Here is a 23,599-nt window from a genome sequence, read left to right as displayed (position 1 = left end):
GCTCCGCCGCCACCCGCCCGCCTCAGCCGCCGCCGGGCCCGGGCTGTCCCCGCTGCGGGAGCCGAGCCCGCCCCGCCGGGCCCCGGGAACCCGCCCCAGCCGGGGCAGGAGCAGAGGCGGCCGTGCGGGGGCACACGCCCTGTTGCATCCTTCGGGCGTGCCCTGGCGACACTTGCGTTGTCTCCACGAAGGAAACTTGGGTCTCGCGGTCTGTCAGGCCACGTTCCCACCGTCGTTTCGGCCGCCTCCTCCTTCAGCACGGTCACTTCTGGGAGATCTTTCCCAGGAAAGCCACGAGAGCCCATTCCGAAGATGGAGTCCCGGCAGTGCAGGGGGTGACGGGGCGGCTCTGTGCTTCCATCTGCGCTTCCATCCCGGGCACCGCCAACAGCTGCGCTCTGCAAAAGCGCTCGGGCTCGATAATAAGATGATGCTTGAATATAATATACCCCTCAAAGTGGCCCGGCCAAAAATCAGGGGCTGCAGGGACGTGGAGCGCGCAAGGAAGCGAGCGGGGAGAGTTGGGATGGGGCAGCAGCGGGCTCGGAAGAGGGTGCCGGGGTCAGGGAGAGGAAAGCAGCTCTGAGCGGAGCTCCTCCGAGCTATTTCACACCCGTGCCAAGAAGTTCTCGCATGGATATCCTGTGACAGGGGCTGGGACTCTGTGCTCCGGCCACACACCAAGAACAGACGGCATTGCAATTTTACATCATATGTTACAACAGTGCGATAGATTATATGCCACAGCTAGTGATTACTATGTATGATACTATGCTTCTTAACTAGAGTGAAATTTTTGTTTTAAAATACCTTCATGGATGAAAAGCCTCGGCTGTGGTGTGACTTGAAAGTTTCTACTTCTCTCACCTCTCTTTCCACGTTTCAGAGGAAAACCCGAGAGATGGAAGAGAGAACTGTCCAATTGGAAAGACAAGGCATTTCACAGGGTGAGCAGTTTTTATCTCAATTCATAAAGATGGCTTTAGAAAAGAGGTGGAAAGATCATCTCAGGCTATTTTTGCTTTTTAATAATACTGAAAGGCTTTTATTTAATCTGATTTTTATGATGGAAATATGGGAATATATTTTTTTCCAGAGAGAGGAAAGAAGAAAAAAATCCAAAGGTAGTCTCAAGAGCCAGGAGGGTGAGTAGAAATAAGAACAAGTTTCTTTATATTATAGAGGGGCTTGGTTTTGTTAACTTTTATAGCAACGACATGAATAATTTACATATTTAACTTTTTGGACTAATTTCTATCTTGGTATAAAAAGACCTTTGATGAAGACCCAGTATCTCTCCTTTTTGATTAGCCTTGACATTCACCAAGAATATTTTGTTTGAAAAAAAAAGGCGCCATCTTGATACTTTTAGGGTAAAAATTAAAACATAAGATTTAAAAATGTCTCATAGGATTTTTATTATATGAAAAAGTTGTGAGTAGAGTATATGTGAAACTTACTGATGATAGTTTTCGTACTGCTTTAAAATTACCTGAAGCAATATCTCCATTTTAATGCCACAAGCAGAACCAGAGCTCTGAATTTTACTCTGTTTCATATTCATTCAATGATCTCCCTCTGCCTCCGAGCAAGAAGACGTGAAGAGAGGGGAATGCTGCTCTGGTGCCCTGTGATGTGGGAGTACAGGTGCTGCCTTACTGGGGGGATGATGGCTTTGTGACTCGCCCAGGTGAGGTTAGCAAAGGTCAGCACTCAGTGACATGCTCCCCTCTGCAGCCACAGACCTGTGCTGCTCACCATCTATTACAAGAAATAAAAGTTGTTCCCTGTGTGTCTGAGGATAAAACCTAAAAGAGCCTGTTTTTTTCTTGCTGTGTGTCAAATCATTGAACTTTTATTTAGAAGCCAGGTACTTTACTAGCATCTTTGCTCATGTGAAATGAATTGGTCAGCCAGCATGCAATGATTTTGCCCTTACATCTGGGAAAAACAAACAAAGCTGGCAGCAAGAGTGACCCTCCACTTACTGCGCAGTGGATTGTGATGTGCAACAGCCATTGATGCTGAGATAGATAAACAGCAAAACTTCCTTTTTACTGAGGAAATGCAAGCTGTCCAAGTGTCTAATTGAGTTACTAAACCATTCCATGATTCTACACTCTATGTGTGTGGCCTCTAACTGACAGGAAAAACACTATGTAATGTTTGTGCCAAAATATAACCTCTCCAGCAAAAGAACAGTACTATTTGCACTTGGCTAAGGGAATGGATCTGCTTTATGGTCTTTTTTCTTTGCTGCAGGAGCTGACTGGTACATATGCAAATACTGGCTGAGCCAGTATTATACAGAGTCCCCTTCAGCTTTCAAAACCTGTAGTTTTGTCACGGTTTGACCATCTGGTCTGGTGCTCTGTAGGCAAACCCCATACCATACCAGCCTCTGGTTTGGTACTCAAATGCTGCCCCTGCAGTTGCTCCCTTATAACTTTTCTTGGTCATAAAGTAAAATCAGAGAAAATTCAGATTTAGTATGATTTTTGCCACGGCTTGTGGGCAGAAACAGGGAGCAAGAGGCCACCTTTCTTTTCCTTCCCTTTGTGTCTCACACATGGACTAATCTGACCCAAGGGAGAGCCCAGTATCTTTGCAGCTCGGTGTTCCTAGGAATTAGACTCTGATGATGAAAAAGTAAGTCCTCCTCTATAACAGATGGTAACTGTGCCAGTGACAGCAAGGGTGGATGTACAAAATCCCAGAAGGAGTGTTGGTGCGCCTGGAAAACCTTTAGGTCAGGCACCCATACAGGAGTGTGTGGCTAGGTATAGTTCATCAGATGAAAATCACCTCAAGGTTCCCAGCTTTGCCAGTTAACTTTACCCTCATCGGGATCCCACCTGGGATGAGGCCTGGGTCTGTTCCCATGGCTTTCCTGCCCTCCTCCTTTCCCTCTGCTCCCATGTCCACTTGGTGGTGGAAAGGAAAACCAGACAAAGGCAGTACTGAAGCCAGGGCAGTTCAATGGCAAGCCATTGCAGACAGCAGGGATGAACACCAGCAGGTGAGCCTGAATGCAGTCTGCATGGATTGGAGCTCTTTCCTAATCCACCAGGAGAATAAATATGATGTAAAGCCCTTGTGAGAAGTGGAAATGTTAGAGGTTAATGCCTCAAAACAATTGGCCATTTGTAGAGGCAGCAGGGTGCCTTACTGAGGCAGGGTTTGCACCCTGGCCAAGGGGAGGTGGGAGGGTAAAGGGGCACCCAGCAGCAACTATGGCTCTTGTTGAGAAAAAGCCTGCTGTGAGACTGGAGGGATAAGGCAGATATTTGCTCATCAGATCTAAGAAAAACAATTAAGTAGAGGATTGAAGAATAAGGGTCAGAAGCAAAATGATGTGAAAGCACAGTGAAAAACCTGTATTTTTATTCTCTATATTTGCAACATTCCCACCAAAAAAAAAAAAAAAAAAAAAAAAAAAAGGTAGGACAGGGTTAATTCTTTTGCAGTAGCTAGGAGGAGGCATGGCTAGGGCACTGAGGTTATTCTGAATCACGTCATGTCATTACTGGAGGCAGGGGAAAGTGACACTTATTCAGGGAGCAGGGATTCCTTCATATCAAGAAAACATAGTGTTTTCTATTACTGGGGATTTTTCCCACCATGTGAGTCGCTTCTTTTTTTATAACCTCTGTCATCAATATTGTTGCTGTTACTGATCATTTTCTTATCTCATCTCTCTTTCCAGTAAATTGTTCTTACCTTAACCCATGATCTTTGCCTTTTGTGCTTCCAATTCTCAAAGCCATCCCTGTGAACGGGAAGGGGAAGGGAGGAAGGGCAAAGGGGAGTGGGTGTGTGGCTTTGGAGAGTCTCGGAGGGGACAGTGAATTGGAAATACTGTTTCTAAACCATGACAGATATTTAATCCAAACCCAAAGAATTTCAGTTCACAGTACCTGTCAGGCTCAGGTATAAGCAATGGTCCTGAGCAGTCCATACATCCCTGCTCTGTTCCCCCTAAGAGGGGGAGTCATAAGGTTATTTGTATTGCAAAGCTTTAGTTAGTCATTGTTTATCAAGCCTGGAAGAACAGTTTCCCACACAGCTGAAGAGGTGAATGAGGTTCCCACAGAGAGTTAATTCCAGTCTTAAGGGTCCTGGTCTTTAAGAGCTCAGAATGAGCCATTGACTACAGAGCACTTTTAGGAGTCTGGGTAATTTATTCAAACTCTTGTGGCTAGTTGGAGTGTGTAAATAACTAAAGTTTCTTCCACGTGTATGTGCCCTCCTGCCAAATGGCAACCTATATGTAACATATTTTGTTACTGTGGCTGTCACTGAGAAAAAATGGCAAAGGCCTTGTGCCTCACACCTGGGCCAGAAGTGAGCACATATACACTTGTAATAGACAGTACAGCAATCTGGGAGAGTCTCTGAGCCCTGTGACAGGGAGTCATGGTTTTGAGTTTGGCAAAACTTCCGTGCCTGAGCTCTGCTTTAGGTGCCCAAATATTTTACTACGTGTAGGCCATTGTCCTTCCTGTTCAACTGGGATTTAATTACATGAATCCAATAAAAAGATCATGGATCAGATAAGATTATCTCAAACTCATTTCTGTAGCTGGATTTGAGATTTTTTTTTTTTTAAAGAAAAACTGTATTATTCCAATGGTTTTTTGAACTGAAGAATTTTTTCCCTATCATTCCCAGGCTGATTCTCAGATATATATCTCCCATGAAACAGTACCTCATGTGATGATTCCAGCTCTTTTCTTTGCTTTTCAGTTTGAAAATCCCTGCCAGTTGTTGAAATTCTGCTGTCTGAAACAACCTCCTGGCTTACACCAATTCAGTGATTTCATCTCTTGGAGCCATGCTGACCGCTCAGAATATGCAGGCAAACCCATCTCCCCAGCCTGGCAGCGCTCACAGCCCAGTGGAACATCTCCTGCTGCTTCTTACCCCAAGGAAAGCAAAGGGCTCTTCAAGGCCTTTTTGATTGATGTTTTGAACATATTGCTACAACTGTAGATGAGACTCCATTTTGCTTTCAGTGGATCTTTGTGGGGAACTGAATTCTTGCAGAAAGAGCAAACACATCCCCATCTATTAAAAAAAAAAAAGTCTCTAGCAATTTTATATTGCCAGAGAATTCAGTGCCAAGTACTGTCTGCTCTCCAGCTGCTACTGTGCTCAGTCCTAGGCTAAGGAGAATAACACAAATAAATGTAAAAAAAGGAGGGAGAGAAGTTATCTCTTCTTGGTTTAAACAATAATTAGTACAATTAATAGTTAAATAATTAATATGAGAACTAATAGATGTCTACTTGAAATAAAGAATCACTTTGCTATTTTGCAGAACCAAAAGCCTTAATCCAAACAGACCATAGCTGTGAAGAAATTTCTATCTAAATGCGACTCTGTATGAGAAATAGAAATAATTTCTGGGTACAAATGTTGAAGTTTTGGCTTGCTTCTCAACATTCTGCTTCTTTGGAGAAATTCTACCTAAAATACTCCCAGAGAATTTCTAGTTACAGATGGGATTTGAGATTGAGTGTAACAGTAAGTGATTTGGAAAAACATATCCCACTAATCCCATTATTCTGGTGCCAGACTTGTGGGCCTCGTTCAATGCCCCAGTGCTAGCCCAGCCCAAAGACAACTAGGTTAATTCCTGGCCATATTCTGTGGGGTCCTAGACAAAGAATTTAGTAGCACTGGTACACCTAGGAGCCCCTGGATCCACAAATTATCTGCATTATCTGCACAGAGAATGCACCCTGTCCCATCATCCTTGTCATTAATGAAGATGTTCTGTAGTACTGGTCCCAGTACTGGTCCCCGTGCTGCCCCACCTTAGTGACTGGCCTCCAGCTGGCCTGGAGAGACTAAAAGAGCTGTGACTGTTCAGCCTGGAGAAGACAAGGCTCCTCAGTGCATCTACCTATAAGGACAGGGGCACAAAAACAAAACTCTACAACTCTTTGGATACAGATTAGATGACTAGATCTAGATATTTCTGGAGCATATCTATATCATCTATATCTACATCTGTATCTATATTTAATCTACCTATAGATACATAGCAGTATTTAGGGACTTTATGTTTACCTTTCAATTATTCTGCCATAAAGGGACCTCTCAAAATTCCTGAAATTTGTGAAAATTTTTGACAAACATGGCAGCACATAGATAGAAAGTAAATATTTTTATTGCAGACATTCCTAGAAATCTTAACCATGTAATATCAGTCTCTCATGCTGGATGCTTAACAGCTGCAAGACAAATGGCAAAAATCACTGGTGAATAATATCAATCACATAATTTTTTGTTTAAAAGATCTATAACAGAGATGTAATGAAATTCCTCCTCCCTGCATCATTTTTGATATACGTCTGCTTCTCTTTACCTCAAATAATGTCCTCAGTAGTTAAGAGATAGTAAAAGCAAATATCCTGCACACAGTACTACTATACTGCACAGTCCCTTGTGACATGCCTTCAGAGCAGTGAATCTGAAACCTGTAAATCCATATCACTAACTTTATTGCATCATGGAGTGCATTCATTGCCTTGTGGTTGTGTCATAAAAAGGCTATTTTCAAAAGGTCATCAGTATGTGACATCTAATTAGGGATTGTTCTCAAACTCCTTTGCTAATCAAAAATTAAAAATGATTGTAAATTGAATTGTCTGTAGGATAGACAATTTGGCTTCTTGGTATTAAAGAATTTTAAGAAAATTAAGCTGGTATTAAAGAATTTAAAGAAAATTAAGCTTAAGAAAATAGATAATCAAAAGCCATTCTATAATGATTGTACCATTTGACTGAAAATAATCTAAAATCACAAGATTCTGTTAGATCTCAAACAAAACTGATTACCTTGTTCAAAAGTAATTTCTGCTTTCAGTTATTTCATTCTAAATATCTAGGCAGTTGTAAATAAAAGATTTCAGCATTGTTGTTGTTTACAGGCTCAGAGAACACTGTTCTTCATGTATAAATTAGAGGGTTTTTTAATCAAAATAGGACATTGTTTGCTCCACTCCAACTCTGAATTGATATTATACTCTATCCTAATTTTTATTTCTAATCTGTTCATGCTGGGCTGCCTCATGCAGTTCTATATAGCTACTACATCTGTGCCATCTTGTGGTCTGCACAAAGCTTGTAGATTTTTACTTTGGGAATTAATCAGAAGTGCAAGAGCTCGTCCTCAGCCACATCCAAGGGGGGATGGCTCAAATGGTACCCCCCTAAGCAGTGGCCCAATTGATCTGCTAAGGAGAGGATGCTTAACAGACAGACACATGCCCAAAACAATGTTTCAGGTCTGCAGGTTACTGGTTGGCAGGCACAGAGAGCAAGGCATGTCAGGATGTCATTGTGGTAATGTCCAGAGATCTTTTCATCTTCAAATTGTGTTAGTTTTCTACCTGGAGTTTCAATAACTCATAGCATAAGTATATATAAGGTTTTCTACAAGATCCTTCATTTTCCAATGCAGAGGATTCATAACCAGCCCTCTGCCATTGCAATTCAGCTCCAGCTGTGGATCTGAATGGTGGCTGACGTTCCTTATTGTGGGCTTACTGCTCTTCTTGCCAGTCTTTTCCTTCTTTGCTTTTAGGAGCAGGAGTAGGTAGGTTCAGAAAGGGCCAGATAGGTATGATTCCAGTTTAATTTATAACCCCAGAGCCGAGGAATTGCTTGCTCTGATGTAGGACTGGCCTTTTAATCCCAGCATTAATCCCATCATTACTGCTTTGAGAGCAGTCTCTCCCATTGAGAGATGAAGTGGTTTTACTTAACTGCTATGCAATTTGGTATCCCTTTGGCTTCTGTATGTCCAGCTGCAAACAAGAACTGCCTTTTGACTACTCATGTTTTATTTTTCCTGCTGCAGGATAGTGGTGCTCCAGGTGGCCCTTCCATATTTTTAGTAGCTGCTGTCCTAAAATTGCATATGCTTCTTTTTCCCTTTACTGAGAGACAGCCCTGCTTCCTGGTAGTTATTCTCCCCACTATTTTCCAGACAAAACATATTCATGGCCAGTTTATTTCCACGTCTTGCTGTGTCAGTTAAAAGTCCTTTTCCTTCCCTGAGGTTTGGTCTTGATAGCTTTACAGAGAATAAATGTTTCTTCTTTCAGCTTTGATTCTGCTGAGTTAATTAAGTTAAACTTTTTAATGTTTCTCTCATTAAAAGAAGCTGTCAGCTCCCGCATCATGTCTGCTTCTATGCACACTCTAATGTTACTCATTTGCTTCTCTTTTTCAAAGCAAGGGACAAGGGTTTTATGCCACCTTTCAGAAAGGGCTCATCAGGAAAATGTCATTACATGTCCTGACCTCTTTGCTAAAATTAGTGCAGAATCACAGAATAGGTCCGGTTGGAAGGGACCACAGTGGGTCATCTGGTCCAACCTCCCTGCTCAAGCAGGGTCATCCCAGAGCATATGGCACTGGATTGTACCCAGATAGTTCCTGGATATCTCCAGTGAGGGAGACCACCACCTCTCTGGGCAATTTGTTCCAGTGAAAGGTCACCTGCACATTATAGAATTTCTTCTTCATACTCAGGTGGAACTTCCTGTGCATCATTTTCTGCCTGTTGCTTCTTGCGCCCTTGCTTGGCACAACTGAGAAGAGCCTTGCTTCATCCTCTTGACACCCTCCCTTTAGATACTGATAGACATTGATGAGGTCCCCCCTCAGTTGTCTCTTCTCAAGGCTGAACAGACCCAATCCTCTCAGCCTTTCCTCAAAAGTGAGGTGCTCCTGTCCCCTCATCATCTTCATTCTCTGCTGGACCTTCTCCAGGAGCTCAGACACTACTTTCTGGATACCGTTGTTCCTTTGAAAATAAATCCCTGGTTCATCAACTCCACTTGCAGTCTGCAACACAAATCATTGCATGTCCAAGGGGCAGGATCTTACAATATATTTGATGAAAGATCATCACACTATTTTGACTCCATGCCATAAAGTTCCCTAGATCTTCCTGAATGATATTGCAGCCTTCTGCTTTGTCACTTCATGCCGATATCAATTAAAAGTAACAAAGTAGGGATGAAAGCTCTCTTTCTGTGTTTGTTGTTAGTTTCTGCTCAGCACAGGAACCTGTTTTCTTAATGAGTTCACAGATGATCTGGCAGTGCTGTCAATTGGACTTGAATTCTGAATCTTGCCTAACAAGACTTTGTGGTGTTTGTGCAGCCCTGACAACTCTTCTGAAGGTGTCCATGCTGAAGGGAAGTGGGAGGCATCCCCTTCCCTGCACTGGGAACTTCCCTGTCTGGGTATTGAAGCTCTCCTTGGAGCATACACTTGCAGCCCAGGAGCGGATTTGCCCTGGTGGAAGGAAGGGAACTGCCTTGTAACACTGGCTGAGTAATGCAGCTCAGGGTCCAGAGCAGCATTGCATTCATTTGCTGTGTAGCCCTGGAGCACCTGGTAGGAAAATCCCTCGGGAACATATTGGGTTGAGGGGGGAATAGCAGTGTAAGTGCTGTTACAGAAAATGACTAACCCATCCCAAACCCACAAGAATCTCTACTACTAACCTCCTTCCGGCACAGTAATTTTCTTTTCAACAGAATCAGTTTGTCATCTGTCTTGTTCCAAACTTCATGCATTTTTCCATTTCTCTTGTGAGTTCCTTTACCATTTATCTAGCAGAGATGGTCCCAAGTGACAGCACATTAAATGTTTTCCTGGAGTTCAGATAGATGAGATCTGCATTTCCTATTCTGATCTCTCAGCACATCAAAGAAGCTTGGTCTGGCGTGATCTACCATTGGTAAACACAAGCTGCCTTTGATGTAATTTTCTATTAACTTCTGTGAGTGAAAATTATAAGAGATGTGCAGTGTTTCTAATCAGAATTCACACTTCCCACGAGTCCCATTTTTTATTTTTATTTTTGTTCCCTTCACAGTTGCTTATACATTCATGAGTAGCAATGCAAGTGTAAATAAGTATACATATCATGTTCCTGAAAAGCGGGAGATTAACAGCTGAGATTGCTGAACTCCATTAATCCACAGATCAGGTGCAGCACAAACTACAGCCTTGAGAAATGCTGCTTCTCTGGAGAAGTCAGGACAGGAATAGCTCATGCAAAGGGTCCAGAACTAGGGCTATCCCTTGCCCAGCTGGGTGGCTTGGGCACAGCCACCGGCTGTCCTCTGGCCACGGGGGCAAGTGCTCTGCACACTGTGGGCCCTGCTATGGAGTCAGAACAGCACATGGCTCTAAGATTTTTATTTTCAGTAGCTGACTCATGTCTTAACTTTCATGGATCTGCTATTTTTCTCTTCTCATCTGGTGCAATTTTGCTGTAAAAAGCATACAAAATCCTAAAGGTTTTCACCTTTTAGCAAAATGACCCAGGCTGCAGGCACGCTCTGGTTTCCCCTTTGAACACAAATCTGCCAGGAGACAAACACTCGCCCATCATTTTAGATTTTATTTTTTACACTACAGCCTAATACTATGTAACCAAAAGCTTTAGGTAATTTTCTCCAGTCTCTCTGAATTAAAGTGCTAGAACTGTATATTTTCAGCAAACGTGCCTTCTAATGGCTCTAAACCAGAATTAGTTGAATAGAATAATAATCTTTGAATAATCTTTCCAACTTTCCACATTAAAGTATTTCCTCAGAACTAAACAAATAAGTCATCAAAGGTGCTTGTGAATAATGATTTCACAGACGTTTTAAAACATAAAAATAACACTGACAAATATTCTACCTTAACATGTAAAAGGAACAGAAAATATATATGACTTTTTTAGAAAACAGAGTTTATGTTATTTATATTTTGGAGAATAAACATGATGCCTATATTAATTTTAACTCATTTTGAACTTATCACATTTAGATAAAAATTAAAATTGTCATATGATGAAACAGCATGAAGGTGGTTTGAATAACATCCTTCAACAACATTCTTCTTTGCTCTATTTGCATTGTCGTTGCCAGTGTGTTTCTGACATGGAACACTTCAGAAATTCTGAATCTTGCCTAACAAGTCATTAAAACAAAAGATTTAAAGCTTTGCAAAGCTAGTCTCCTATTTCCCTCTGTCTGACATTCAGCAATCTTGTTTAGTCTTTAGAAAGCTGCAGTGCATGGAAAGAGGTTTATCAGTCACATCTGGTCCCCATCTTATCTTCTTTCCCTCCATTTTGTATTTCAATTCCTAAAATTCAAAGGGCGTGAACAGGTTAAATGAGAGCAGCAGAAATAAAATGCATACATATACAAACTCCATCTGCACAAAGAGCATTGCCCACACTAAGCCTTTCTCATGGATAAGAACTTGGGAATTAACAAGGGTTAGTAGTATTTGTCATGTATTTGATTAAACCATGGAAGCTATTAACAGGATGATGACCAAAGATACCTACTAATGAGCTATCAATTTCTGCAAGCCACAAATTAAAGCAGGGAAAGTGCTTACAGAGAGAGAGACACGGGCAGTGTTTGCAGAAGCTGGCACGGTCTGTTGAACACTCTGTCTGCTGAACAGCACTCTGTGTTTAACTGCAGCATCTTTAATATCTCAAAGCTGTTAGCTCCCGATTATGTTTCTTACGGTAGAAAGTGATTTATTTTCAGAAGAGATTACAAGGAAGGAGCTTTAATTTTGATGAATATAAGATGAAATCCTGCCATGGATACAATGCATAAAAATTAAAAATAGGGCAGATTTAATAATTTCCCCATTTGTATTTGATTTGTCAATATGATTATTCTCAGGCAATAACAGTTTCTTGACTGAGCAAGGATTTAAAGTCTGAAACCTTTGTAGAGAGAAGAATGTTTATGGAGATGCGTAGCAGATGTAATTTTCCCCTTTTATTATTATTTTTGTAAATATTCACTGGAACCCAGCTGAGGTCTCTTTTATCTCTAAGAGACAAGATCCTCGTAGCCCCAGGGTCTTGGTGCAGAGTAGTCTTTCCCTTCAGTTTCCCCAGCAGTCATGCCAGCTTCCTTCCCACAAACTTTCTTGCTTTGCACTTTGCCAAGCACTGGATGGTCCATCCTGGTCCTGGCTATCCTGCCTACCTGCTCAGCAGGCATTAATGGGCAACAGGAGTGTGCCTGGGAGGTGGCATGCACTAGGGGAGAATCAATGCTGAATTTAAGGATAGCTGGTGGTTGAGTTATATCAATTCTCCCTTCCTGTTTTGTAGGAACACACTCAAACAGTGTGCACTGCTCTCCTAGCTTCTTGCACATGGCAATAAAGTGGGTATTTATGACAGTCCTTGACTCTCAGCATGGCCTCAATTAACAGCTAAGATTTACCAGCCTTACAAGCTTTGTGTTGCCAACAATGAGGAACCAAGGCAGTTAAACAGTAAAGAGAGGTATTTATCAGATGAATCTCACTTGAAAAGGAAGCAAGTTATGTGTAAGACATGTCAAAGACACTAAAGCACTCCTCAGAAAAGGAATATTACCACAGCCCCCTGCAGCCTGGGAATAACTCCTCTGCCAACTCTGGACTATCTTGAGTAGGGGCAAAGGTACATCTGCAGACTGAGGACCTAGAGAGTCTGTAGCTAGATCTTACTTGTCACACTGACCTGGTGAGGTTCCTGAGCTGCAAAGAGTGTGTGCACCCTCTTCTCCTCCGAATATGGGCAATATTTGCGACACAGGTGACATCTGCCCAGAATGTGCTGGTCTCCTCATTATAACCCCAGAGCACCTCAGCCCCTGCTGCTTCTCGTGCTGTCCTTTGGGGGAAAGCCACGCTGCCTGCAGTGTGCACACTGACTAATTACATCTCCTTGACAAAGGTCAGATTTTCATATGTGTGCTCAGTAATAAAAGTCTCCTAATCTCTGGCAAATAAGCCTTGATTCTAGTATTGGGTTTTGTTTTAATTTTTTTTTTTCTGTCCTTCAGAACATTTGTTGCTTTTAGAATCAACCAAAGCCAGCCTGACAAATATTTGTCAGTAGTTACCTCTGACAGTTTCCCACCCACAAATCTTTTGCTTCAACTCCCTTTGGCCCTGCTGAGTCCTGCCTGTCTTGCAAGCTGAGCATTATTTCTTAGTTCTTTTCTTTGTGTTTGTGAAAATGGGCTTCCAGCTAAAGCAAATCTCCATCCACTTCAATTGTAAAAGCAGGCAGGGAAATTACACAACAGGTCTGCAATGCAACTCCATCCTCCCTCTAATTCCCTATTAACCTCAAGAGAACCAATTAATTTTTTTACCATGCTTCAAGTACATCCACTCTTTGGAAAGCTTTTTCTTGTTAATTGAGATACTGTCTATGTATTTTTCAACTTCAGGCCTTACTCCTCCCTCCTAATTTTTTTAGATAAGCTTCTTTTCCTAATCTACCCATTTCGCTCTGATCACCTCTTTAAAGGCAGAAGAGCCTCATTTAGCCAGCACTCACTTTCAGTATGACAAACTACATTAAAGCTGGGGTGTGCTGTAGGTTTACAGCATTTACCAGTATAGTTTGGTATCAATATTTAACCCTTAGACAACCTTCCATGTGTAAAATACATCCAGCTGTAATGTCTGTCTTGTAATACACTTTTGTACTGACAGATGGAGCAAGAGACTCATGCCTAGAAACGGTGGTAGTGGTTGGTAGTGATGCAAGTGTCTGTCCAGCATTTGTATAATTGTGTCAGATGAACACAATATAGAAAACAAAGGATAAAGTTAAAAAGGTAGGAAATTTATTTTAATTTCTCCTTTGGGAAATGAAGCTTCATTACAAATTAAACTATCTGAAAAATGCACTGCTTTTTATGAAATTCCATGATGAAAAGAATTGAAAAGCATTTTTACAATGTCAGTGTGATTAATTTGGATCCTTTTCAGAATAAACTTTTTCATGATTAAAACTCAAACCTCTTTACAAGTTACTGTCTTAGGGTAATACATTTCAAATTTCCTGAAACAACGTCTCCTCTAGAAACTGTCTTTTAAGAAACTATAAAAAGTTGATTTTGTTCTCATTCAGAATGAGCACAATTTTCAAGGAGTCAGAACTTCCCTACGAATTATAACTGGAGTGATGTATAACAAAAGTAATTTGAGAGTCTCAGTGGATACAATAGGAAAATTTAGAAGTTAATTCCAAGGATTATGAATTAGTACCTCCATGCTCCCATCACTTCTGCACATGGAAAGTTTTGTGGGAAAGGTAGTGCTATGTTTTTTGTTTTTTGTCTTTCCAGAAGAAAAAGCCAAGTGCTCTTGATCTCTCTCTCACTCTTGCTGATGTCTTAATAGAGATGTCAGTCTAGATCTATATTATTGCAAATGCTGACTGAACCTGACTGTGTTGCCTTATGTTTAGTGCTGGTGACCTTCAGGCCACCTCACAGAAATTTGCTGGTGTAAAATGCTAAATATGTACCACTGGAATACATTACTGGGACACACATCAGAGCTAGGTAGTTCATTATTAATCTTACAACCCATCAGTTGCTTCCATCCTGTATATTGCCACCAGTCAAAACTTCTGCACCTGGAAATCTGCTGACTCTGGGAACTTTACTAGTAGGTCATGGGACAGAGTAAAACACTGGCTAGTTCTGCTGCCTATACAGTTTGAACAAATGAGGTTAAAGCTTTGCTTTGTTTCCAAAATAAGCAAATTCAAGCAAACCTATAGAGAAGGGTATGATTAGTTGGTGATGATACGTGCACAAATTTCAGTTGTGTTAGCACATCTCAATTTATACTACAGCCACAGGTTTAGACAATTACCTTTTAATTATCAAGATGATAACTGTTTATTCATTATCACTATATATCAATTAACAGTATTAGTGGGAACTGAGTTCTCCTTCTTATTGGAGATTTTCACAAATTTCAGTTGTGTTAGCACATCTCAATTTATACTACAGCCACAGGTTTAGACAATTACCTTTTAATTATCAAGATGATAACTGTTTATTCATTATCACTATATATCAATTAACAGTATTAGTGGGAACTGAGTTCTCCTTCTTATTGGAGATTTTCACTCTTTGACTCAGTGATCCTTTCCTTCTGCTCACTTTATTGAGAATGTAACTCACGTGAGGAAACAACAGTATAATGGAGAGTACTGCCTAGTGAAATTTTCCCAAGACAGCCAAATGACTTGGCAGCTGTACTGGTCTCAGTCAGACTTATAAGTCTAAATACAAGTTTTTCCTTTGGTTTTCTACTTCAGAAATAGGAATCAGAGGTATCCTTGGTGCTTATGAAGGGGGTTCCCCAAATAAACTCTTTTTTCTCTTTTCCTCTTCTTCCTTCCCCCTTCCTTTTCCCAGGTTCCACTGACAAGTCCTTTGTCTACCTAGAAGATACTAGAAGAAAATTAATCTAACTAGTAGTCATTAACAGCTCCATCTTTAGTTTGAAGGTGGTTCTTGATTGGGTAAGGAAGTGAATGTGAAGAAAGATCATTGCATACAGAAGACATGGTCTGAGGTTGGAACTGAGATGACCTCTACACCCAGGTACAAAAATGGCTGCATATGATGGTTTGGAAAAGTTAGCTTCAAAACTAGAGGGATGGGATATTTCAATTCATCAGCAAAACCCCTTGGAGTTAAGTCACTGCATTTTTTAAATATTGAAATTTAGCAGAGGATGAGTTTGGCAGCTGTAGAAACTTAAAAGAAAAGAACAAAAGAATTTATACTTCCTTGTTGTACAGACAATGTTGCCATCAAAGCAGGCAAGAGATTTTTATTCCTCTCTTCACTTTGCTTTTGTGTGTATCTTGCAGGAACTACAGTTTATAGTCTCTCAAACTGTACATCAACACTGAAAAAAAACCCCATGGATTGGATGGTTTGGCAGAGGTTCTGAAAAAAAACATCAGTGGAAAGGAATTTGATACACATGAATATGTGAATATGAACAGAATTATGCATAGAAGTATCTTCTGTGAGCAGGGAAACAGCATTAACACACTCTGTTTCCCTTAGGACTTCATATTTAATCAGGGGCAAAATAATAGAAATACTAATTTTCTCCCTTGCTAAGGATATGACCAGGGTGCAACAATCCTCATCTTGTGGCACTTTTGTGAGACATGTTCTTCCCATCATTTCTGACTGAGCAGCTCCTGAATTCTCTCATGTTTGTGGGCCAAACATTCTGATCTCTTGTAGGCTTCAGATGTACTTAGAAATTATAAACACATTATAAATACATGCTGAGTATTCTGAGTATTTCTCAATAGAGAAAAGCCTACTCTCTTGTCTTTTTCTCCATGGCTTCCCTTTCCAATGCCCTCTAGCAGAAAGAATAAAGCTTAATAATTTATTTTTGGCGAGCAGCAAAGGGAACATTATTATTCAGGTGCTGAATAACCTGAACTAATCAGATTATTTTAAATATAAATGGCAAGAGAATCTAGATAAAACACAAGCACTTCTTTTATTGGATGGCTGTATTTGCACTGCTCTTTCTCTTAGGCTCTCCAGCTGTAAGTATTCCTATTGCCTTTTCCTTCAGTCCCTGGCTGTATAAATCTATACAGGCTACACAAAGCTATAATTCTGCTAAATTATATCTACTTAGAGGGGGTAAACTTGCTAAAAAGTATCTGAAGGTGGGCAAAAGACAGGTAGTTTTTATCAAGGTCTCACTCGTGGCTATGTCTGCTCACCATGGCCAAAATCTCTCTGGGTAATGCAATTAGAGTTGCTAATTCCCAAGGGTTTCCCAAGAGGGAACCTGGCCTAATTCAGGAGCTGACAGAGCTCCACTTGCAGAGCCAAGTGGGAGGGAGTCTCACCTGCTGTAGTGTGTGCATCTATCCAAATGCCTGTCTGAAACCAGCACAGAGCTGGTCACATGCAGGGTACTGTAGTCTTGTGTAATCTGCACTTCTTCCTCTGGAGTTATTCACATTTTCCTTCTCCTGAGCTAAGGGAAATCACCATGGACATCTTTTCAGTCTCAGAAGAGACTCCCACTCCCATGTTGATGGGCTGTGGGAGTTCCATAAAGGATAAGTATTTGACAGGATCCTGGGCTCATATTGTATACAATACAGATAAAACTAACAGTTTATTATAGAGGGCAAAGATTAATAGTACACTCTCTAGGAAAATCTGATTGTCATGCTGGTATTCTGAACATGAGACGAGGACAGACATTGTTGTGGGGTCATGATGGCCCTAAGTATATTAGTTTCACTTTGAATCTCTCCTAAAAGATACGTGGCATTTTCAGATTGACTGGCTCGTAACATTTTTAAAGGAGCCTTTACTGCATGCTGAAGAGAACTGCCGAAGAGACGTCCTTCAAATATATCTTTTGATTTTTGTCCAATTGTTAAACAAGTGTTTTTCCAGAAGCTGGCCTGTGTTGGCTGCCTAAATAAATGCTCAGGAAATAAAAAAGAAGAATTTTCTGTTTTATTTTTAACCCTTCTCATTCCTTAATTAAAATCTTAATGATGATACAGTCCTTATTTTCTTTATTTTTTAAGTAATTTTTGGTTGCCTAGGCTGAAAAGTGGTATCTGAAGTAAGGAATAACCTTACTTCAGGAATAACCCCTTTGTGGCAGCTCCCCTTTCCTGAAGCTGCATAAGCAGTACAGGCTCTCTTGCACATACTAGTTTTGGTCTCCTCTGCACTTACACAGGACTGTTTAGTTCAGTTCAGAAGCCTGAGGAGATTATTTCCTTTACAGGAAGTTCTTCTGTCTTAAAGTCATGTTCATTCTTTTAATTTTGAATTGTTTTGCTGCAGAAATATAGGAAATAAAAAAAACCAACCCACTGTGGTAGCAACATTAGCTGTGCTAGTACAGTGTATGTTTAAATGTGATTCCAAAAAATATGAAAGTAGAGGATGATGTTTATGTGATAATCTGTATGTTAAAGGACAGGATTTAATGCTGTACTGCCCATATATGTCAACAATGAGGAAGAGCCAAAAAATTTACCCATGTCTTGAGTTCCCCTAAAAGCAAAGGTCTGTTAGCTTGGCTTCCCTCGGTATGGTTCTCCCCTCCCCTCCCCTCCCCTCCCCTCCCCTCCCCTCCCCTCCCCTCCCCTCCCCTCCCCTTGCTATGGTTTCCTCTTGCTTGAGCTCTGAGAAAGAAGAAATCTCTTGGCAGTGTAGTTTGTCCCTCCAGTTGACCAATTTTTCTTTCTTTTGCCCTCGTGGTAAAGCAGAGATGCTGTTGCAGACACAGTGAAGATCTCTTGCAGATCCATGTGCAGCATCTGCAAGTATTTGACGCCGGCAGAGCAATTCCATCCCTCTCCCCCAGGACAGCAGGCACAGCAGACCCTGTCGCCACACTGATCATTTCCCTCCTGTTGTGTTGCTTTGAAATCACAGCTTCCCTCTTCAACTCTGCTTCCAAACCACAGAGACGGTTACAATCTGTGGGAGGGCAGGAAAGATGGGGAAATACCCTGGGGCTTTTCACATGTACTTTGCTCTGAACTAAATGCTGGCATGAAGAGGAACAGTTCATCATCCACTCAGGTGTGCTACGCATCCACCACCAGCCACAGGTGACCTGGTCTAGACTCGTCTTAATAAACTACTTCACACCAGCTGGTTTTATGTTAACAAAAGGAAATACAGGCTACCTATGTGAATCTACTTTCTTAGGAGTTCTGGATGAACTGTGAATCCCACAGCTGTTTCCAGGGCTGGCAAGCACAGCCTTTTCACATTCCCAAAGAAAGGAGAGCTTCCTGTGCTCTGAAAATAACCTCATCAAAATTGTGCACATCAAAGCGTATCATAAAGATATTGGGTCCTTTTGTTAAAAAAAAAAAAAAAAGAAAGAAAAAAGGAAAAATAGAACACCTCTCCTTAAAGTTCTCCTTTTGCTGAAGTTTCTCCCTCCTGTGTGCTTCCCTGGGACCTGTCATTATTTCCCACCATCAATCAATCATACTCCCCAGTGAATCAGCTCATCCACTCATCTTCACCTCCCTGAAATTTCCCAATGAGGTTAGAAACAGCAAATTGCTCTGATGTTAAGTAATAAACCCCAACCTTTTTATGACTTGGCTGTTGCTTATTTTTCTCTAGTGGATACCAATAAAATAAAAAGAGCTCCCTTGAGCAGCACATCTGAGAAGCTGGAATGCTTTTAAGTGCGACAGGTTAGAAGATTGTCTTTAGACACAATCTCTGGTACTCTCTAAAATTAACTCCTTGGGGAAATCCTAAATAATTCTTCATAATTAGAAACCTTGTAATTGGATGCAGCAGAGTTACAACTACTTTATCATCTCTGTTGTTGAAGCAGCCTTCTGTTACAGTGAAGGCTAAGTAAGCCTGACTGCTTCTGTGTCTCCTATTCTGCACATGCAAAATCTCTGATGTCAAGGAGGATAATTTCTTCTATATCTACTGTAATGCCCTATTGAATCAGATCAAGTTTTCAGCTATGTAGCTACTTGATGTATAGAATTTTATTAATCTCCCTCCTCCAGTTTGTTACCTGTTTAGAGAAATAATTCCTAATGATGGGACAGTACCCTGAAGGAAGAGGCAGGGAGGGGAGACAGGTAACATGGCCCGTAACTTTCTCCTGGTCCATCCTTCTTTAGCCTCTTCCAGCATGCACATGGATTCAGACACAGTGTGTGAAGCCCCACAACACAGTCCCCAGATGTAGACAAGAGTTGTAACCAGCCCTGTTTGTGTTTGCTGTCCACTAGTGACATTCTGTGATCATGGTATAGGTACTGAACCAGAAAATATATTGTGAGAAATGTGTAGCAGGAAGTAAGAAATGTATTCAAAGTAAAAATATATTTTGAATAAATATTTTCTGTATGTTATCTGAAAATACACATTGTAAATAGCCTTCTGAGAACATGAAGAACATATATAGGAGTAGTCATAATGGACTTGCCAAAGGAAAATCCTGCCTGAGCTACTCGATTACCTTGAATAGACTCAATTTATAATTTCTGAGATAAAGGAATAACAACAGAGATGGGAAAGAGCTGCTTAAACCTAAATAAGTAAAATGGTATTAAAAAATCAAGACAATAAAAAATAAATGCTTTGTGGATTCCAAATGTCAGTGCAATGAATTGTTCCTCAATTTGGTGTGTCTCTAAAGGGTAAGTTTGCAAAAAGCTTCCTCATATCTCTTGGGAAGTGTCCTGGGTTAAGGTCAGTCCCTACTGGGATTGACTTTATCACTACAAACTAAGTTTATCATCGGTTGGCTTAATTCTGAGGCAATCTTCAAAGATATTGCCTAAGAAATGTAATCTGCCTTCTGCCCAGCAAATGGAGGAGTGGAGGAGTAGTGACCAATGAAGTAACTTGAGGCATCTGAAGGGCTGAAAGTTTAAAGTGCATGACAACTTTTAAAGAAAGGGGCAACTAGGAAACAATAGGGTGAAATCGTAAAGACTAAAGGTGTTGGACACCAAAGATACACAACCTTTGTTCTCAACAGAAACTCAACACCTCACATGCAGTTTTCTTGCCAGTTTTCTGATTTCTTTAAAGAACTGCTTCATTAGACTCTTCATTAGATATTTCAGAAAGAAAGAAAGAAAGAAAAATAACAATAGCTACTGCAAAACAAATCAACCACAAAAACATGAAAACCCCAAATAACTTTTTAATGCTATGTGATCCTTTTTAACACATGTCAACCTCTGTTAGCATAATAACCATGCGTAAGTGAGAAAAGTAGTTTGTATTTGTAACACAATTTTCCCTGGAATTAGCCAATTAAATTACATTGTTCATAGTTTAAGCCCATGTGGAAATTAGGCACCATGCAGCTGCTCACTCAAAGCCCCTTCTCTCCCCACAGCCCAGTGGAATGGGGAGGAGACTCAAAGTAAAACTTGCAGGTTTCAATAAGAACAGTTCAATAATCAAAACCAAAGTAAAACACAGTAATAATGGTAAATTGTGGTAATAATGACAATAAAAAGGGAAGAACAAATGATGTGCAATATAATTGCTCACCATACACTGACTGATGCCAGATCCCCTTTCCTGAACCCTGACTGGCCCCCCCTTCTGTGTAACTCTCCCAGTTCATACACTGGGCATGATGCTCTGTGGTGTGGAATATCCCTTTGGCCAGTTCAAGTCACCTGGCTATGCTCCTTCCTATTTTCTTTTGCATACCTCCTCTCTGGCAGAGCATAAGACAAAAAAAAAAAAAAACAACCAAAAACCAAAAAATCCCAAGCCAACCAACCAAAAAATACCTTCACAAACCAAGCCTAAATGCCTCGCCTGCAAAAAAACCCACCAAACAAACAAACAAACAAAAAAACCCCCCAAAAAACCCCAAAACAAACAAAACAAAAAACCTACAAAAAACCACCAAATCCCAAACCAAAAACCCATTAACTAAATCAAAGTCCTTGACTTAGATAAACACAATTTAGCAAGAACCAAAACATCAGTGTGTTATCAACACCATTCTCATTCCAAATCCAAAACACAGCACTGTAACAGCTTCTGAAAAGAAATGAATTCTATCCCAGCTAAAACCAGGAGAATTACCTATATTGAAGCAAGTCTTCACGTTTGGGATCTCTGCACGTTGGATGTCAGTGCTCCTCAGGGCAGTACAGGTCCTTAGTGACAGCAGGTGCAGTTTGTCCATGGATTCAGACTAGAGATAATTTATGTCTCTGTCATTACTGGTGTGCATGTCTATCCTTCAAGGTGATCTAGAAGGAAATTCCTAACATCTGAATTTATGGGAACAAAAATGTTTCTTCAGGAATCCAGCAGTTCTCTTTTGGCACCTTAGGTCAAGGTATGTGATACAGAAAAAGTCTGTAGCTTCACAGGTGAAGGAAAAGGCACCATATCCTTTTTCTTATGATTGCAATAAGTCATTGTGGAATGGAAAGGCTCATACAGAGGTGCCATGGTCATGCCAGAGTCTTACTCCAGCCATATTAATTCCTACAGAGCATATAGTGTGTCAGAGACTATCATCAAAGTACATGTATTGGGTACACTTGGTGGCTCTTTGTACGGAAGGATAACATTAGCATCACACACTGTGACTGTTTGCTCAAGTTATTAAGTATCACACAGTGATAAAAAAAGTGTCTTTTTTTTCTTGTCAAATAATTATTTTATGGAAATTTTTGTGCACTGTGTAGGGGGTGAGGTGGAATTTACACTTTAAAATGCATTCATATCATAGCAAAACTTTTCAATACTTTTCTATGTCTTGCTAGATGTGAGACTAATCTGGAAGATCTTGATGCCTAAAGAAGAAAATTAGGAATATGAATATTAAGGCAAATTTTTGCTGGAGTGATGTGGAATTTCATTCAAAATTCATTAAAAATTGAGCATAATAGCTCTTCAAATATTTCCTTTGCTCTTAAATGATTCCTGTATTATTCAACAAATATCAATAACACACATAAAGAAGAATGAAACTAAATTATTTTTGAAAAAAAATGTTATCCAGTTTCCAGTAAGCAATATTATGGTGGTGGTGCTGCTGTAAGGGCAGAATGGCATCTCAGCTGGATTAGGACTGGCACCTGCTGCCCATCTGACAGTAAAGTGATAAAGCAGCAACAGCTGATGAGGGGCATGAAGAAGGTAATTTGAGGAGATCTGCATGCCTGAAGCAACTGGTGTAACTGCTTGATAATACACACCTGCTACTCCATGGCCATAGGCAGAATGCCAGGAAGAAGGCAGAGGAAGAAGGGAAACGGGGGTGAACCTCCCACTGTTATTGACTGGGAACAGAATAAAGGATGATAAGTGTTACCACTGGGACCATACAGAATGACAAAGCTAACAGTTTTCTAAACATGGAGCAGTATAAGGCATTTATATATTCAAAAATGTTTCACGGGGGAACACAAACAACACTGAAAGAGTGATTTCAGAATACGCTAATAAAATTGTGAAAAGCAGGAAGAAAATTTTGGGATCTCTTCCTGTTGCACAAACTTACTTTAAAAAATCGTCTTTACGTTTTTTAAGATTAAAATAAAGAAGTACCCAAAAAACCAGAAATATGTATAACAGGAAAAAAAATCTGGTTTTTATCCCAGTTTTGGTACTAGTTCCCTGTATTTAACCCTTTTGTTTTATTTGTGATCACAAGAAGTGTGAAGAAAGCAAACATTGTTCAGAGGTTTTACAAAGATAGCTATTTCAATGTTGTAGAAAGCTTTTAAGGTGCTCTTTCAATGAAGAAGAAATTCTCTGGTCAAGTCAGGACTTCTAGAAATGATATCAAGCCCCCCCAAGATTTGAGTGGCTCAAGATTTGAATCAGACTTTGCAATTTGTTTTTTAATTGTTTCCCAGTAGTTCTGGCTGGACAGTTATGATTAAGCAATTGCATTGCGAATGTTGTATGCTTGGCTAATCTTTTGTTTCAAGAAAAAAGGAAGACAATCCCAAGATGAATGGGCTGTCTGGATGAGAGCCACCAGGAGTGAAGTCAGCAGAACTCAGCAGTAACTGAGGAAAAGGCAATTGTGGCAGTGACAGATTGAGACCATTGACTTATTGACCACCTACTTAAAGAAGACCCCAGACTCAACTGGAGGGAAGAACTGCACATGCAGACTAATTAGCATGAGGAGCAAGAGATAAAACTAATAAGAATTTGAGTACTAATTAGTAAAA

General features: G+C 40.5%; 1 long non-coding RNA gene across 2 annotated transcripts; it reads left to right on the top strand.

Annotated features, from left to right (window-relative positions):
* Window positions 1–22,897, top strand: LOC119697782. 2 transcript variants are annotated; one of them, XR_005255938.1, is made up of 4 exons: window positions 1–947; window positions 1,097–1,145; window positions 15,276–15,464; window positions 18,146–22,897. It is a non-coding gene; the product is annotated as an uncharacterized LOC119697782 (long non-coding RNA). The 2 variants fall into 2 exon arrangements; XR_005255937.1 differs by lacking the exon at window positions 18,146–22,897 and having other exon boundaries at window positions 15,276–17,489.
* The last annotated feature ends 702 nt before the right edge of the window (window positions 22,898–23,599 follow it).

The sequence above is a fragment of the Motacilla alba genome, chromosome 2 (genome assembly GCF_015832195.1).
Source record: "Motacilla alba alba isolate MOTALB_02 chromosome 2, Motacilla_alba_V1.0_pri, whole genome shotgun sequence".
NCBI lineage: Eukaryota > Metazoa > Chordata > Aves > Passeriformes > Motacillidae > Motacilla > Motacilla alba.
This window is presented reverse-complemented; position numbering and strand designations above follow the sequence as displayed.